Genomic DNA, 19,672 nt, shown 5'->3' on the forward strand with positions numbered 1-19,672 from the left:
CAACAATATGTCATTCACATATACTTATCAGAAAGGTTGTAGTGCTCCCACTCACTTTCTTGTAAATACAGGCTTCACCGCAAGTCTGTATAAAACTATATGCTTTGATCGACTTATCAGAGCATATATTCCAACTCCGAGATGCTTGCTCCAGTCCATAGATGGTTCGCTGGAGCTTGCACACTTTGTTAGCACCTTTAGGATTGACAAAACCTTCTTGTTGCATCATATACAAACTCTTCTTTAAGAAATCCATTAAGGAATGCAGTTTTGACATCCATTTGCCAGATTTCATAAAATGTGGTAATTGCTAACATGATTCGGATAGACTTAAGCATCGCTACGAGTGAGAAAATCTCATCGTAGTCAACACCTTGAACTTGTCAAAAACCTTTTGCGGCAATTCGAGATTTGTAGATAGTAACACTACTATTAATTAGCGTCCGCCTTCTTCTTCAAGATCCATTTATTCTCAATGGCTTTCCGATCATCGGGCAAGTCAATCAAAGTCCACACTTTGTTCTTCATACATGGATCCCATCTCAGATTTCATGGCCTCAAGCCACTGGTACAACGACGTCCTAAACAAACGGTTTAAAACCCTTTCCGTGACGGCATTTGGAACCGTCGCCAAGTGAGTGTGTGCGATAGGGTGTCCTTCCCAGACAGTTCTTTGTGTGGAAACATGTGTGCAAGGTGTCCTAACACAAACATTTCGCTGCCGGAAGCCGTGTGTGATTGTTTGTTGATCGAACACGCCTACTTTCTAGAAACCGTGTGGGTTGTTTGAGTTCATCGCCCACGGTGTTGTCTGAGTAACCGTTTGCAATAGAAAACCCCAATAAGCAGGGTAATTAGCCCATTATTGATAATCCATGTACTAATCAAACTGATATTTCTTATAAAACACGCCAGATATTTCATATCTGTATAAAAGCAAGCAGGATTCCATAATCGAATTACATCAGATAGCTTCGGCACTCAGTTACGCCATTACACAACAGCACCAAGTTTCACATGCAGCATCAAAAACCTTTGGAAAGTACCATCATACATGGTAAATAGACAGATGAATCTCATCTAGGAAACTGCAAAAGCGGAAGGCAAATATTGAGCCTTCAATGATGTTGAATGTCCTTGCAACTTTAGGCTAGTGGCTATGGATAATTACCCGCCCAACCTTCGTCCTCTTCAGCAAGACTTCAATATTGTACCATGGGTGTTGAGTGAATACCTTCCTTGCTTCTTGACCATGCAGGTGGTTTGAGAGGTAATCATCGGTGAATTGCTTTGAAAAGTACTGAAAACAAAGCTATGCATAAATCGTTGTTGTAAATTTTGAAATGGCGCAAGGGGAAAAACAAGGTAAAAGAGTTGGTACCATCCTATAGTTGACTGATGTCTTCTTCGTTGCGCAAACAAAGATCTTGTTGTTATTCGTCACAAGTTTCTTCATCCTAACAATCTTTCTGAGTTTCTTGACTTGACTGATATTCATGGACATCTCATTTCCCCATATGCAAAATGGGTCGAATAGTGGGTCTAAGCCTCTGACAGCAGGACCTACATGTGCAAGACCAAATTGTAAGAAACCTAAATATTAGAATGATTCCTCCAACTGCACAATAATGTGCTATTAGCCAAATGACCCTGCTTGAACAAACCTTGATGGTAAACCGCAGTGTCTCCCATTGTTTCCCTGCAACACACATAAGGAAGATCTTGATCAGGTTAACTAAGAGTTGCCATCCTATCAGTAGAATATGTATTGAGTACAACCAAATTCGATTGGTGTCACATGCATAACAATACAAAATTGTAGCCACAACAAATGGAAATCAAATTGCAGAACTGAACCAAATAGTTAAATGGACAGCAGACCAAATGAACCAAAATAGTTAACTGAGCATGACATTGCAGAATAAAAACATGTGTTAGAAGATAAGACAGTTAACAAAATAAAGAATGCTTGAGAACAGTACTACGAAATGTAGCAATTGTTGGACCAAAGTGTTAACTAAACATTACATTTTAGAGGACCAAACTGTTAACTGAACATCAGATTTCATATTAACATTATAGAGGAGAAATCACTAGAAGGCACTGGCGGTGGCATCGATAAAACATCACGAACTGTATTTTAATGTAGACAACCACGCGGATGTGTCGACGGTGGCCTTGAAGACGAAGTGCTCCTCCAAGATCTGGCGGTCGACACGCATGTCAGCCATAGCAACCTCGTTCGCGCATGCGGTCGCATGCTACTCAGCTCCACGTTATACTGCGTGTAAAATGGTTGTGGGCGGCGCTTAATTGGAGGAGGGGGCAGTGATTTCGGTGGAAGGTGTCGCTCCGTCGGTCAGGGCATGTGGTACGGGAAAGGAGGAGGATGGTGTGGGTGTGGTGTGGATTACCTGACCATATCGATGAGGCCATGCAACAAGAAGAAGGGTCGGCAACAAGGAGGCCGTGCAGCAAGAAGAAGGGTCGCCGGCGAGGAGGCGGCGCTATAAGAAGAAGGGTCACCGGCGAGGAGGCGGCGCTGCGAGAAGAAGGGTAGCCGACGAGGAGGCGGCGCTGCAAGAAGGGTCACTGGCGAGGAGGCTGAGTTGCCAGTAAGCAGCAGTGAAGGTTTGAACTTGGAAAGCAAGGAGGAAAAGTGGAAATGTGGCTTTTGATAGGAGGGAGGGGGCGGGGAGATAGATATTTCCGCGGTGGCCAAAAAATTTCGCTCGGTGCCGTGAGAAACTGGCGCATAAGTGTGGTTCAAGCGGGGGCGGTGGACTGTAGATGACGAAGCTTCCTGCGTAAGCCATACAAGATGGTGCGCCAAGATATTTTATATCGCATCCCACACGATACTTTCTAGTAAACTATTTGTGGTATACCTAATTTTTTTCGTTATGTTTTGAAAGACAAAATGGTGTTACGGAGGGAAAGGATGGTGTTTGAATTGCTAGAACATTTACGTACAGTGAACATGCAACTAGTACATGAGTGTCGTGTTTAAATTTGGAATTATTCCGGGTTCGTTTGGCATTTTTATTCATTAATTGAGTTTCTGGGCATTTAATGTGCATAATTCAAATTTGAACTTCAAGCACATGCTCCAATGCACCAAAGTTTGCTGAAAAATCACATGTGTGTCTTTGGGTGAATTTATAGGTCCCATGCAAGAAATGGGAATAAAATACAAACATCTGGGTGTCATGGCTCGGCCAGAATGATTAAGAAACTTGGTTTATTAATTTCTGTAAATCCAAAACACGGCTGAAATTCATGAAACTTGGCATGGTGTCATGACATGGCACCAACATGCTGCAGTAATTTTTTTGGCCGAATTGGGACAAGCTTTGGTGTAAGCTTCTTGCAAACCGGAGCTTCCTTCAAGAAGGCTCCTGGTTTCGAGAGGGAACGTGTCACCTCCGTGTGCGAAATGACACACGTACACTGCCATCTCCCGCCTTAATTTTTTTTACACAAGCAGATTAGACCAAATAGAAGTATCCTGCTAAATTTTGGAATTATTCCGTGTTCGTTTGGCCTTTTTTATACATTAATTGAGTTTCTGCGCATTTAATGTGTATAATTCAAATTTGAACTACAAGCACGTGCTCCAGTGCACCAAAGTTGTTTGAAAAATCACATTTGTGTCCTTGGGTGAATTTCTAGGTCCCATGCAAGTGATGGGAGTGAAATTCAAACATCTAGGCATCGTGGCTTGGCCGGAAATATTGATAAACTTGGTTTTTTTAATTCCTGTAATTCCAAAACATGCCTGAAAATCATGAAACTTGGCATGGTCTCATGACATGGCACCAACATGTTGCGGTAATTTTTTTGGGAGAATTGGGTCAAGCTTTGGTGTAGGCTTCTTGCAAACCGGAGCTTCCCTCAAGAAGGCCCGTGGTTCCGAGAGGGAACGTGTCACCTCCGTGTGCGAAATGACATACGTACACTGCCTTCTCCCGCCTTAATTTTTTTACACAGCCAGATTAGACCAAATAGAAGTACCGTGCTAAATTTTGGAATTATTTTTTTATACATTAGTTGAGTTTCTGGTCATTTAATGTGCATAATTCAAATTTGAACTACAAGCACAGGCTCCAGTGCACCAAAGTTGTTTGAAAAATCACATGTGTGTCCTTGGGTGAATTTCTAGGTCCCATGCAAGAGATCAGAGTGAAATTCAAACATCTGGGCGTCATGGCTCGGCCGGAAAGATTGAGAAACTTGGTTTTTTAATTTCTGTAATTCCAAAACACGTCTGAAAATCATGAAACTTGGCATGGTCTCATGACATGGCACCAACATGTTGTGGTAATTTTTCTGTCCGATTTGCGAAGGCGCACTAGTCATTTTGGAACAAGTGTTGTCACATTACAAATCGGAAACGCAAGTATTATTGAAACCATGGGCGTTCGACTTACGAATTATGTGCGGCCACGCGTCCCTTTTTTTATTGGTTAGGAGGTGCCGTGCGGGGTAGCTATTTGAGTACGGGAGGCGTGCGATCAGACCCCTGTGTGTGCTCATCAGGAGGAGAGCCCTTTTGACCGCTACCCGCCGTGCACCTCCCTCCCAACATCTCCATTAATGGCACCCGAGCACCTGTTCGATGGCGTGGCTATATGTCTCACTAGACTTAGATTTAAGAGAGAAAAATGAAAATCTGAAAAGAAAGTTTTGCATGGATCTTGATGTGCGATCCAACGGACATATATAGCATCGACTACGACTTATAGCAAGCATGATGAATATAAGGACGATGACATTGGATAATAATTGTCTTACATATTTATAAACATAATTTAAAAAAGCCACATGCGGCAACGCCCAATATACACAAGGACAAAAGAAGAAGGAAGCCACAGCAGGAACTAGTCTCCGCGGCGGGCGGCGACGAGCTCTTTCTTGTCCTCAAGATGCTGGTTGAGAGCATCCACGGATTCCTCCACCAGCCTTCTACGCTCGATGCGTGGCATGACATTCTTGTCCATAAGTTTCTCGAAGATGACGCCATTCCTCTTCAACAAGGCAGTGCTCTACTCCTGCTGCTCCATACTTTCGACGATCTTCGCCCTGAGCAGGTCGTGCTCGGCCCGGAGCTTCGCATTGCTCTCATTTAGTTGCCGGATGACGTCGGTAGACTATTCAAACGAGGCTTGCAGTGAAGGAAATATGCCCTAGAGGCAATAATAAAGTTATTATTTATTTCCTTATATCATGATAAAATTTTATTATTCATGCTAGAATTGTATTAACCGGAAACATAATACATGTGTGAATACATAGACAAACAGAGTGTCACTAGTATGCCTCTACTAGACTAGCTTGTTAATCAAAGATGGTTGTGTTTCCTAACCATGGACAAAGAGTTGTCATTTGATTAACAGGATCACATCATTAGTTGAATGATCTGATTGACATGACCCATTCCATTAGCTTAGCACCCGATCATTTAGTATGTTGCTATTGCTTTCTTCATGACTTATACATGTTCCTATGACTATGAGATTATGCAACTCCCGTTTTCCAGAGGAACACTTTGTGTGCTACCAAATGTCACAACGTAACTGGGTGATTATAAAGGAGCTCTACAGGTGTCTCCAAAGGTACATGTTGGGTTCGCGTATTTCGAGATTAGGATTTGTCACTCCGATTGTCGGAGAGGTATCTCTGGGCCCTCTCGGTAATGCACATCACTTAAGCCTTGCAAGCATTGCAACTAATGAGTTAGTTGCAGGATGATGTATTACAAAATGAGTAAAGAGACTTGCTGGTAATGAGATTGAACTAGGTATAGGATACCGACAATCGAATCTCGGGCAAGTAACATACCGATAACAAAGGGAACAACGTATGTTGTTATGCGGTCTGACCGATAAAAGATCTTCATAGAATATGTAGGAGCCAATATGAGCATCCAGGTTCCACTATTGGTTATTGACCGAAGACGTGTCTCGGTCATGTCTACATTGTTCTCGAACCCGTAGGGTCCACACGCTTAAGGTTATGATGACAGGTATATTATGAGTTTATGCATTTTGATGTACCGAAGGTTGTTCGGAGTCCCGGATGTGATCACGGACATGACGAGGAGTCTCGAAATGGTCGAGACATAAAGATTGATATATTGGAAGCCTATGTTTGGATATCGGAAGTGTTCCGGGTGAAATCGGGATTTTACCGGAGTACCGGGAGGTTACCGGAACCCCCCGGGAGGTATATGGGCCTTAGTGGGCCTTAGTGGAAGAAGAGAAGAGGCAACCAGGGCTGGGCCGCGCGCCCCTCACCCCTAGTCCGAATAGGACAAGGAGAGAGGGGGCCGGCGCCCCCCTCCTTCTCTCTCTCTCTTTTCCCACCCCACGAATCCTATTCCAACTAGGAAAGGGGGGAGTCCTACTCCCAGAGGGAGTAGGACTCCTCCTGGCCACACCTTGGTCGGCCGGCCCCCCTCCCTTGAACCTTTATATACAGAGGCAGGGGAACCCCTAGAGACACAAGTTGATCCACGTGATCATACTCTTAGCCGTGTGCAGTGCCCCCTTCCACCATAGTCCTCGATAATATTGTAGCGGTGCTTAGGCGAAGCCCTGCGACGGTAGTACATCAAGATCGTCACCACGCCGTCGTGCTGACGGAACTCTTCCCTGACACTTTGCTGGATCGGAGTCCGGGGATCGTCATCGAGCTGAACGTGTATGCTAGAACTCGGAGGTGCCGTAGTTTCGGTGCTTGATCGGTCGGGCCGTGAAGACGTACGACTACATCAACCAAACGCTTCCGTTGTCGATCTACATGGGTACGTAGATCATACTCTCCCCTCTCATTGCTATGCATCACCATGATCTTGCGTGAGCGTAGGAATTTTTTTGAAATTACTACGAAACCCAACAGTGGTATCAGAGCCTAGGTTTTATATGTTGATGTTATATGCACGAGTAGAACACAAGTGAGTTGTGGGCGATATAAGTCATACTGCTTACCAGCATGTCATACTTTGGTTGGGCGGTATTGTTGGACGAAGCGGCCCGGACCGACATTACGCGTACGCTTACGCGAGACCGGTTCTCCCGACGTGCTCTGCACATAGGTGGCTTGCGGGTGACAGTTTCTCCAACTTTAGTTGAACCAAGTGTGGCTACGCCCGGTCCTTGTGAAGGTTAAAACAACACCAACTTGACAAACTATCGCTGTGGTTTTGATGCGTAGGTAAGATTGATTCTTGCTTAAGCCCGTAGCAGCCACGTAAAACATGCAACAACAAAGTAGAGGACGTCTAACTTGTTTTTGCAGGGCATGTTGTGATGTGATATGGTCAAGACATGATGCTAAATTTTATTGTATGAGATGATCATGTTTTGTAACCGAGTTATTGGCAACTGGCAGGAGCCATATGGTTGTCGCTTTATTGTATGCAATGCAATCGCGCTGTAATGCTTTACTTTATCACTAAGCGGTAGCGATAGTCGTGGAAGCATAAGATTGGCGAGACGACAACGATGCTACGATGGAGATCAAGGTGTCGTGCCGGTGACGATGGTGATCATGACGGTGCTTCGAAGATGGAGATCACAAGCACAAGATGATGATGGCCATATCATATCACTTATATTGATTACATGTGATGTTTATCTTTTATGCATCTTATCTTGCTTTGATTGACGGTAGCATTATAAGATGATCTCTCACTAAATTATCAAGAAGTGTTCTCCCTGAGTATGCACCATTGCGAAAGTTCTTCGTGCTGAGACACCATGTGATGATCGGGTGTGATAGGCTCTACGTTCAAATACAACGGGTGCAAAACAGTTGCACACGCGGAATACTCAGGTTATACTTGACGAGCCAAGCATATACAGATATGGCCTCGGAACACGGAGACCGAAAGGTTGAGCGTGAATCATATAGTAGATATGATCAACATAGTGATGTTCACCAATGAAACTACTCCATCTCACGTGATGATCAGACATGGTTTAGTTGATTTGGATCACGTAATCACTTAGAGGATTAGAGGGATGTCTATCTAAGTGGGAGTTCTTTAAGTAATATGATTAATTGAACCTAAATTTATCATGAACTTAGTACCTGATAGTATCTTGCTTGTTTATGTATGATTGTAGATAAATGGCCCGTGTTGTTGTTCCGTTGAATTTTAATGCGTTCCTTGAGAAAGCAAAGTTGAAAGATGATGGTAGCAATTACACGGACTGGGTCCATAACTTGAGGATTATCCTCATTGCTGCACAGAAGAATTACGTCCTGGAAGCACCGTTGGGTGCCAGGCCTGCTGCTGGAGCAACACCAGATGTTGTGAACGTCTGGCAAAGCAAAGCTGATGACTACTCGATAGTTCAGTGTGCCATGCTTTACGGCTTAGAACCGGGACTTCAACGACGTTTTGAACGTCATGGAGCATATGAGATGTTCCAGGAGTTGAAGTTAATATTTCAAGCAAATGCCCGGATTGAGAGATATGAAGTCTCCAATAAGTTCTATAGCTGCAAGATGGAGGAGAACAGTTCTGTCAGTGAGCATATACTCAAAATGTCTGGGTATAATAATAACTTGATTCAAATGGGAGTTAATCTTCCAGATGATTGCGTCATTGACAGAATTCTCCAATCACTGCCACCAAGCTACAAGAGCTTCGTGATGAACTATAATATGCAAGGGATGAATAAGACTATTCCCGAGCTCTTCGCAATGCTGAAAGCTGCGGAGGTAGAAATCAAAAAGGAGCATCAAGTGTTGATGGTCAACAAGACCACTAGTTTCAAGAAAAAAGGCAAAGGGAAGAAGAAGGGGAACTTCAAGAAGAACAGCAAGCAAGTTGCTGCTCAAGAGAAGAAACCCAAGTCTGGACCTAAGCCTGAAACTGAGTGCTTCTACTGCAAGCAGACTGGTCACTGGAAGAGGAACTGCCCCAAGTATTTGGCGGATAAGAAGGATGGCAAGATGAACAAAGGTATATGTGATATACATGTTATTGATGTGTACCTTACTAATGCTCGCAGTAGCACCTGGGTATTTGATACTGGTTCTGTTGCTAATATTTGCAACTCGAAACAGGGACTACGGATTAAGCGAAGATTGGCTAAGGACGAGGTGACGATGCGCGTGGGAAACGGTTCCAAAGTCGATGTGATCGCGGTCGGCACGCTACCTCTACATCTACCTTCTAGTTTAATATTAGACCTAAATAATTGTTATTTGGTGCCAGCGTTAAGCATGAACATTATATCTGGATCTTGTTTGATGCGAGACGGTTATTCATTTAAATCAGAGAATAATGGTTGTTCTATTTATATGAGTAATATCTTTTATGGTCATGCACCCTTGAAAAGTGGTCTATTCTTATTGAATCTCGATAGTAGTAACACACATATTCATAATGTTGAAGCCAAAAGATGCAGAGTTGATAATGATAGTGCAACTTATTTGTGGCACTGCCGTTTAGGTCATATCGGTGTAAAGCGCATGAAGAAACTCCATACTGATGGACTTTTGGAACCACTTGATTATGAATCAATTGGTACTTGCGAACCGTGCCTCATGGGCAAGATGACTAAAACGCCGTTCTCCGGTACTATGGAGAGAGCAACAGATTTGTTGGAAATCATACATACAGATGTATGTGGTCCGATGAATATTGAGGCTCGTGGCGGATATCGTTATTTTCTCACCTTCACAGATGATTTACGCAGATATGGGTATATCTACTTAATGAAACATAAGTCTGAAACGTTTGAAAAGTTCAAAGAATTTCAGAGTGAAGTTGAAAATCATCATAACAAGAAAATAAAGTTTCTACGATCTGATCGTGGAGGAGAATATTTGAGTTACGAGTTTGGTGTACATTTGAAACAATGCGGAATAGTTTCGCAACTCACGCCACCCGGAACACCACAGCGTAATGGTGTGTCCGAACGTCGTAATCGTACTTTACTAGATATGGTGCGATCTATGATGTCTCTTACTGATTTACCGCTATCATTTTGGGGTTATGCTTTGGAGACGGCCGCATTCACGTTAAATAGGGCACCATCAAAATCCGTTGAGACGACGCCTTATGAAGTATGGTTTGGTAAGAAACCAAAGTTATCGTTTCTGAAAGTTTGGGGCTGTGATGCTTATGTGAAAAAGCTTCAACCTGATAAGCTCGAACCCAAATCGGAGAAATGTGTCTTCATAGGATATCCAAAGGAGACTATTGGATACACCTTATCATAGATCCGAAGGCAAGACTTTTGTTGCTAAGTTCGGAAACTTTCTAGAGAAGGAGTTTCTCTCGAAAGAAGTGAGTGGGAGGAAAGTAGAACTTGACGAGGTAACTGTACCTGCTCCCTTATTGGAAAGTAGTGCATCACAGAAAACTATTTCTGTGACACCTACAACAATTAGTGAGGAAGCTAATGATAATGATCATGAAACTTCAGAACAAGATACTACTGAACCTCGTAGATCAACCAGAGTGAGATCCGCACTAGAGTGGTACGGTGATCCTGTTCTGGAAGTCATGCTACTAGATCATGATGAACCTACGAACTATGAAGAAGCGATGGTGAGCCCAGATTCCGCAAAATGGCTTGAAGCCATGAAATCTGAGATGGGATCCATGTATGAGAACAAAGTATGGACTTTGGTTGACTTGCCCAATAATGATCGGCAAGCAATTGAGAATAAATGGATCTTCAAGAAGAAGACTGACGCCGACGGTAATATTACTGTCTACAAAGCTCGACTTGTCGCAAGAGGGTTTCGGCAAGTTCAAGGGATTGACTACGATGAGACCTTCTCACCCGTAGCGATGCTTAAGTCTGTCCGAATCATGTTAGCAATTGCCGCATTTTATGATTATGAAATTTGGCAGATGGATGTCAAAACTGCATTCCTGAATGGATTTCTGGAAGAAGAGTTGTATATGATGCAACCGGAAGGTTTTGTCGATCCAAAGGGAGCTAACAAAGTGTGCAAGCTCCAGCGATCCATTTATGGACTGGTGCAAGCCTCTCGGAGTTGGAATAAACGCTTTGATAGTGTGATCAAAGCATTTGGTTCTATACAAACTTTTGGAGAAGCCTGTATTTACAAGAAAGTGAGTGGGAGCTCTGTAGCATTTCTGATATTATATGTGGATGACATATTACTGATTGGAAATGATATAGAATTTCTGGATAGCATAAAGGGATACTTGAATAAGAGTTTTTCAATGAAAGACCTCGGTGAAGCTGCTTACATATTAGGCATAAAGATCTATAGAGATAGATTGAGACGTTTAATTGGACTTTCACAAAGCACATACCTTGACAAGATTTTGAAGAAGTTCAAAATGGATCAAGCAAAGAAAGGGTTCTTGCCTGTGTTACAAGGTGTGAAGTTGAGTCGGACTCAATGCCCGACCACTGCAGAAGATAGAGAGAAGATGAAAGATGTTCCCTATGCTTCAGCCATAGGCTCTATCATGTATGCAATGCTGTGTACCAGACCTGATGTGTGCCTTGCTATAAGTCTAGCAGGGAGGTACCAAAGTAATCCAGGAGTGGATCACTGGACAGCGGTCAAGAACATCCTGAAGTACCTGAAAAGGACTAAGGATATGTTTCTCGTATATGGAGGTGACAAAGAGCTCATCGTAAACGGCTACGTTGATGCAAGCTTTGACACTAATCCAGACGATTCTAAATCGCAAACCGGATACGTGTTTACATTAAATGGTGGAGCTGTCAGTTGGTGCAGTTCTAAACAAAGCGTCGTGGCGGGATCTACGTGTGAAGCGGAATACATAGCTGCTTCAGAAGCAGCAAATGAAGGAGTCTGGATGAAGGAGTTCATATCCAATCTAGGTGTCATACCTAGTGCATCGGGTCCAATGAAAATCTTTTGTGACAATACTGGTGCAATTGCCTTGGCGAAGGAATCCAGATTTCACAAGAGAACCAAGCACATCAAGAGACGCTTCAATTCCATCCGGGATCTAGTCCAGGTGGGAGACATAGAGATTTGCAAGATACATACGGATCTGAATGTTGCAGACCCGTTGACTAAGCCTCTTCCACGAGCAAAACATGATCAGCACCAAGGCTCCGTGGGTGTTAGAATCATTACTGTGTAATCTAGATTATTGACTCTAGTGCAAGTGGGAGACTGAAGGAAATATGCCCTAGAGGCAATAATAATTATTTATTTCCTTATATCATGATAAAAGTTTATTATTCATGCTAGAATTGTATTAACCGGAAACATAATACATGTGTGAATACATAGACAAACAGAGTGTCACTAGTATGCCTCTACTAGACTAGCTTGTTAATCAAAGATGGTTGTGTTTCCTAACCATGGACAAAGAGTTGTCATTTGATTAACAGGATCACATCATTAGTTGAATGATCTGATTGACATGACCCATTCCATTAGCTTAGCACCCGATCGTTTAGTATGTTGCTATTGCTTTCTTCATGACTTATACTTGTTCCTATAACTATGAGATTATGCAACTCCCGTTTGCCAGAGGAACACTTTGTGTGCTACCAAACGTCACAACGTAACTGGGTGATTATAAAGGAGCTCTACAGGTGTCTCCAAAGGTACATGTTGGGTTGGCGTATTTCAAGATTAGGATTTGTCACTCCGATTGTCGGAGAGGTATCTCTGGGCCCTCTCGGTAATGCACATCACTTAAGCCTTGCAAGCATTGCAACTAATGAGTTAGTTGCGGGATGATGTATTACAGAACGAGTAAAGAGACTTGCCGGTAACGAGATTGAACTAGGTATAGGATACCGACGATCGAATCTCGGGCAAGTAACATACCGATAACAAAGGGAACAACGTATGTTGTTATGCGGTCTGACCGATAAAAGATCTTCGTAGAATATGTAGGAGCCAATATGAGCATCCAGGTTCCGCTATTGGTTATTGACCAGAGACGTGTCTCGGTCATGTCTACATTGTTCTCGAACCCGTAGGGTCCGCACGCTTAAGGTTACGATGACAGTTATATTATGAGTTTATGCATTTTGATGTACCGAAGGTTGTTCGGAGTCCCGGATGTGATCACGGACATGACGAGGAGTCTCGAAATGGTCGAGAAATAAAGATTGATATATTGGAAGCCTATGTTTGGATATCGGAAGTGTTCCGGGTGAAATCGGGATTTTACCGAAGTACCGGGAGGTTACCGGAACCCCCCGGGAGGTATATGGGCCTTAGTGGGCCTTAGTGGAAGAAGAGAAGAGGCAGCCAGGGCTGGGCCGCGCGCCCCTCACCCCTAGTCCGAATAGGACAGGAGAGAGGGGGCCGGCGCCCCCCTCCTTCTCTCTCTCTCTTTTCCCACCCCACGAATCCTATTCCAACTAGGAAAGGGGGGAGTCCTACTCCCAGAGGGAGTAGGACTCCTCCTGGCGCACCACACCTTCGCCGGCCGGCCCCCCTCCCTTGAACCTTTATATAAGGAGGCAAGGGCACCCCTAGAGACACAAGTTGATCCACGTGATCATACTCTTAGCCGTGTGCGGTGCCCCCTTCCACCATAGTCCTCGATAATATTGTAGCGGTGCTTAGGCGAAGCCCTGCGACGGTAGTACATCAAGATCATCACCATGCCGTCATGCTGACGGAACTCTTCCCCGACACTTTGCTGGATCGGAGACTGGGGATCGTCATCGAGCTGAACGTGTGTTAGAACTCAGAGGTGCCGTAGTTTCGGTGCTTGATCGGTCGGGCCGTGGAGACGTACGATTACATCAACCAAACGCTTCCGTTGTCGATCTACAAGGGTACATAGATCATACTCTCCCCTCTCGTTGCTATGCATCACCATGATCTTGCGTGAGCGTAGGAAATTTTTTGAAATTACTACGAAACCCAACATGCAGGTCATCCTACAACCTCGCCCACCTGGAGATCTGATCCATCTGCCTGAGGACGAGGGCACACATGCGCCTGTAAGAGTCCTCGCCTGTCTGCAAGGCAATTTCCTAGGCCACCACGGTGTGGGAGGACCTCTCTGCTGCATTCGCGATGCGGTGGGACACCACTTCTGCTTCCGCGGTGCGGCCGGACCAGTCTGCTGCATCGACGGTGCGGCGGGTCCTCCGTGCTGCTTCTTCAGCGTGGCCGGACGTCTCTGCTGCTACGGCCGTGCAGCGGGACATGTTGGCTGCTTTCGCGGCGAGGCGGGACATCTCTCATGCTTCCGCTTCCAGGCTCGCCTATCCCTGGTGGCAATCTCTCGACCCAGAACTCACACTGGCCAAGGCAGACGCAAGGGAACGATGATGAATGACTTGTTTGTTTTTGACTTTTTGTGGATGAGGAGTTGAGGAGGAATGTGCAGTCATCTTGGAGTAGTAGTATTTATAACCGCGTAGTAATACGCTCCTAAGTGGGAAACCGTTTAGGTTTTGATCATTGTGAACAGGTTTGCAATTTGGAATGTGACGGGATGCATGCTCAAAATTTACTGACGGTTATAAGTGTGGCACTATTCCCGGAAGGTGTAACATGGGCGCGTACGCCTTCTCGGCAGCGTACGTGGCCTTTGCACCATAGGGTGCACCGCAATAGGCAATGTCAGCACCATCACACACGGTTCTTTCAATTAGAATGTGTGTGCCGGTCTAGCGCACACATGTTGATCTATCTAACTGTTTCAGTTTGTTGTGGCTAATCGCAAACACTTCATCCATGTGAAGTGTATGCCATCAATCGCAAACACTTTGATCTGGCTGACCCGTTTCTGTTCTGTTGCCTAATCACACACAGTTAATCCTTCTGAAGCGTATGCCCTCAATCACACACACCTTGATCTGGCTGACCATTTCTTTTGTGTTGCCTAATCACAAATAGTTCATCCGAGTGAACCGTATGCTATGTATCGCAGATGCCTTCATCTGGCTGCCCATTTCTTTTGTTCCTCCTCATCGCAAATAGTTAATTGAACTGAACCATATGCCCTTCATCGCACACACAACTAAAACCTGAACTCTGTTTGATGCATCCGTCATCACAAACATTTTATACATTTCTGACGGTGTTCATATAGCACCGTTTGCGATTATTGCATCGCACACAGTTTCTCGAAGGGTCTCTGATCGTAGTGTCGCGTTAGCAGCATCCTGCAGTAGTGAGCCATTTTGCGGAATCTGGGCTCACAGTTTGCAGGTTCGTCATGGTCTAGTAACATGACTTCCAGAATAGGATTACCGTACCACTCTGGTGCGGAACGTACTCTGGTTGACCTACGAGGTTCGGTAGTAACTTGATCTGAAGTTTCATGATCATCATCATTAACTTCCTCACTAATTGGTGTAGGCATCAGTGGAACTGGTTTATGTGATGAACTACTCTCCAACTCAAGAGAAGGTACAACTACCTCATCAAGTTCAACTTTCCTCCCACTCACTTCTTTCGAGAGAAACTCCTTCTCTAGAAAGGATCCACTCTTACCAACAAATATCTTGTTTTCGGATCTGTGATAGAAGATATACCCAACAGTTTCCTTTTGGGTATCCTATGAAGATGCACTTCTCCAATTTAGGTTCGAGCTTATCGGTTTGAAACTTTTTCACATAAGCATCGCAACACCAAACTTTTAAGAAACGACAGCTTTAGGTTTCTTGACAAACCATAGTTCATGCGGTGTCGTCTCAATGGATTTAGATGGTGCCCTATTTAACGTGAATGTAGCTGTCTCTAATGCATAACCCCAAAACGGTAGTGGTAGATCGGTAAGAGACATCATAGATCATGCCATATCTAATAAAGTACGGTTATGTCGTTCGGACACACCATTACGCTATGATGTTCTAGGTGGCGTGAGTTGTGAAACTATTCCACATTGTTTTAAATGAAACCCAAACTAATAACTCGAATATTCTCCTCTGCGATCAGATCGTAGAAACTTTATTTTCTTGTTACAATGATTTTCTACTTCACTCTGAAATTCTCTAAACATTTCAAATGTTTTAGACTTATGTTTCATTAAGTAGATATACCCATATCTTCTCAAATCATCTATGAAGGTTAGAAAATAATGATATCCGCCGCGAGCGTCAACACTCATCGGACCGCATACATCGGTATGTATTATTTCCAATAAGTCAGTGGCTCGCTCCATTATTCCGGAGAACGGAGTCTTAGTCATCTTGCCCATGAGGCATAGTTTGCAAGCATCAAATGATTCATAATAAAGTGATTCCAAAAGTCCATCCACATGGAGTTTCTTCATGCGCTTTATACCAATATGACCTAAACAACAGTGCCACAAATATGTTGCACTATCATTATCAACTTTGCATATTTTGGCATCAATATTATGAATATGTGTATCACCATGATCGAGATTCAGTAAACCATTTATATTGAGTGTATGACCATAGAAGGTTTTATTCATGTAAATAGAACAACAATTATTCTTTGACTTAATGAATAATCGTATTGCAATAAGCATGATCCAATCATATTTATGCTCAACGCAAACACCAAATAACATTTATTTTAGGTTCAACACTAATCCCAAAGGTAAAGGGAGTGTGCGATGGTGATCTTATCAACCTTTGGAATCACTTCCAACACACATCGTCACCTTGCCCTTAACTAGTCTCTGTTTACTTTGCAACTCCTGTTTCGAGTTAATACTCTTAGCAACTAAACCAGTATAAAAAACCAAGGGGTTCCTATAAACACTAGTAAAGTACACATCAATAAAATGTATATAAAATATACCTTTGTTCACTGTTCCATCCTTCTTGTCCGCCAAGTATCTAGGGCAGTTCCCCATCTAGTGACCATGTCCTTTGCGGTTGAAGCACTCAGTTTCAGGCTTAGGTCTAGCTTTGGGTTTCTTCACGGAAGTGGCAACTTGCTTGCCATTCTTTCTTGAAGTTCCCTTTCTTTTCCTTTGCCCCTTTTTTTGAAACTAGTGGTCTTGTTAACCATCAACACTTGATGCTTTTTATTGATTTCTACCTTCGCCGATTTTAGCATCGCAAAGAGCTCAAGAATCGTTTTTTCATCCCTTGCATATTATAGTTCATCATGAATTTCTAGTAACTTGGTCATAGTGACTAGAGAATTCTGTCAATCACTATCTTATCTAGAAAATTAACTCCCACTTGATTCAAGTGATTGTAGTACTCAGACATCTGAGCACATGCTCACTGGTTGAGCTATTCTCCTCCATCTTGTAGGCAAAGTACTTGTCAGAGGTCTCATACCTCTTAACACGGGCATGAGTCTGAAATACCAATTTCAACTCTTGGAACATCTCATATGCTCCATGGCGTTCAAAACATTTTTGAAGTCCCGCTTCTAAGCCGCAAAGCATGGTGCATTAAACTATCAAGTAGTCATCATACCGAGCTTGTCAAACGTTCATAACGTGTGCATCTGCTCCTGCAATAGGTCCGTCACCTAGCGGTGCATGAAGGACATAATTCTTCTGTGCAGCAATGAGGATAATTCTCAGATCACGGACCCAGTACGCATCATTGCTACTATCATCTTTCAACTTATTTTTCTCCAGGAACATATCAAAAATAAAACAGGGGAGCTATACGTGAGCTATTGATCTACAACATAGATGTGCAAAAACTATCAGGACTAAGTTCATGGTAAATTAAAGTTTAATTAATCATATTATTTAAGAACTCCCACTTAGATAGACATCCCTCTACTCATCTAAATGATCACCTGTTGTATGTGAATGTAGAGCTTATCACACCCGATCATCACGTGGTGTCTCGGCATGACGAACTGTAGCAATGGTGCATACTGAGGGAGAACACTTGTACCTTGAAATTTAGTGAGGGGTCACCTTATAATGCTACCGCCATACTAAGCAAAATAAGATGCATAAAGGATAAACATCACATGCAATCAAAATATGTGACATGATTTGGCCATCATCATCTTGTGCCTTTGATCTCCATCTCCAAAGCATCGTCATGATCTCCATCATCATCGGCTTGACACCTTGATCTCCATCATAGCATTGTTGTCGTCTCACCAACTATTGCTTGCACGACTATCGCTACCGCTTAGTGATAAAGTAAAGCAATTACATGGCGATTACATCTCATACAATAAAGCGACAACCATAAGGCTCCTGCCAGTTACCGATAACTTTTACCAAACATGATCATCTCATACAACAATTTATATCTCATCATGACTTGACCATATCACACACAACATGCCCTGCAAAAACAAGTTAGACGTCCTCTACTTTGTTGTTGCATGTTTTATGTGACTGCTACGGGCTTCTAGCGAGAACCGTTCTTACCTATGCATCAAAACCACAACGACTTTCTGTCAAGTGTGTTGTTTTAACCTTCAACAAGGACCGGCCATAGTCAAACTCGATTCAACTAAAGTTGGAGAAACAGACACCCGCCAGCCACCTGTGTGCGAAGCACGTCAGTAGAACCAGTCTCATGAATGCGGTCATGTAATGTCGGTCCGGGCCGCTTCATCCAACAATACCGCCGAATCAAACTAAGATGTTGGTGGTAAGCAGTATGACTACTATCGCCCACCACTCTTTGTGTTCTACTCATTCATATAACATCTACGCATAGACCTGGCTCGAATGCCACTGTTGGGGAACGCAGTATTTCAAAAAAAATTCCTATGATCACGCAAGATCTATCTAGGAGATGCATAGCAACAAGACGGGAGAGTGTGTCCACGTACCCCCGTAGACCGAAAACGGAAGCATTTAGTAACGCGGTTGATGTAGTCGAACGTCTTCACGATCCAACTGATCCAAGTACCGAACGTACGGCACCTCCCACTACAAAAAAAGACACATCCGTGACATTTTGGGCCGAACAAAAAAAATTTATGTCATACATATGACACTTCTATGACGATAATTGTGACAAAACACGGTATCATCATAGATGTGGTGGGCTCCTACTTCTATGACAAAAAATCATGACAGAAAATGGGATTTTCGTCCTGGGCGGGCCGGAGACGCAGCTGCATGACATTCTTTGGGCCGTCCATGACGGAAAAAACATGGTAGAAGCGAGGGGGAGGAAAATTTCGGGGAGTTCCCGGTTGCGGTGGGACGTCGGGGGCCGAGCGATGTGCGCTTCTCTCGTACACGTACGCGCATGTGTGCGAGGCGTTGGCTCTAACTGAACCCGAGCGAGGCGTTGGGCTCTAACTGAACCCGAGCGATTGCACTGCAGGCTACGCATTACTGAACCCGAGCGATCGATCGATGGCTGTTAACTGATCCCGATTGAGTGATTCCTTCCCTACTGCTGCTAACTGAAGCCGATCAATTGGATGAACAGTGAGCGTTGCGCGGGGCGGGGGGGGGGGGGGGGGGGTTGGATGAACAGTGAGCGGTGGTGTTGCCTCTGGATGAACAGGACCCTGTGGTGTGGTGGAGGGCTGGATGAACAGTAGACGGTGGAGGGGTGCCCGTGGAGGGATGGATGAACAGGACCCCGTGGTGTGGAGGGCTGGATGAACAGTAGACGGTGGAGGGGTGCCCGTGGAGGGGTGGTTGAACAGGACCCCGTGGTGTGGAGGGTTGGATGAACAGTAGACGGTGGAGGGGTGCCCATGGAGGGGTGGTTGGACAGGACCCCGTGGTGTGGAGGGCTGGATGAATAGTAGACGGTGGAGGGGTGGTTGAACAGTAGCCGGT

This window comes from Triticum urartu, chromosome 7A (genome assembly GCF_056163025.1).
Source record: "Triticum urartu cultivar PI428250 chromosome 7A, HENAU_Tu73, whole genome shotgun sequence".
Lineage (NCBI taxonomy): Eukaryota > Viridiplantae > Streptophyta > Magnoliopsida > Poales > Poaceae > Triticum > Triticum urartu.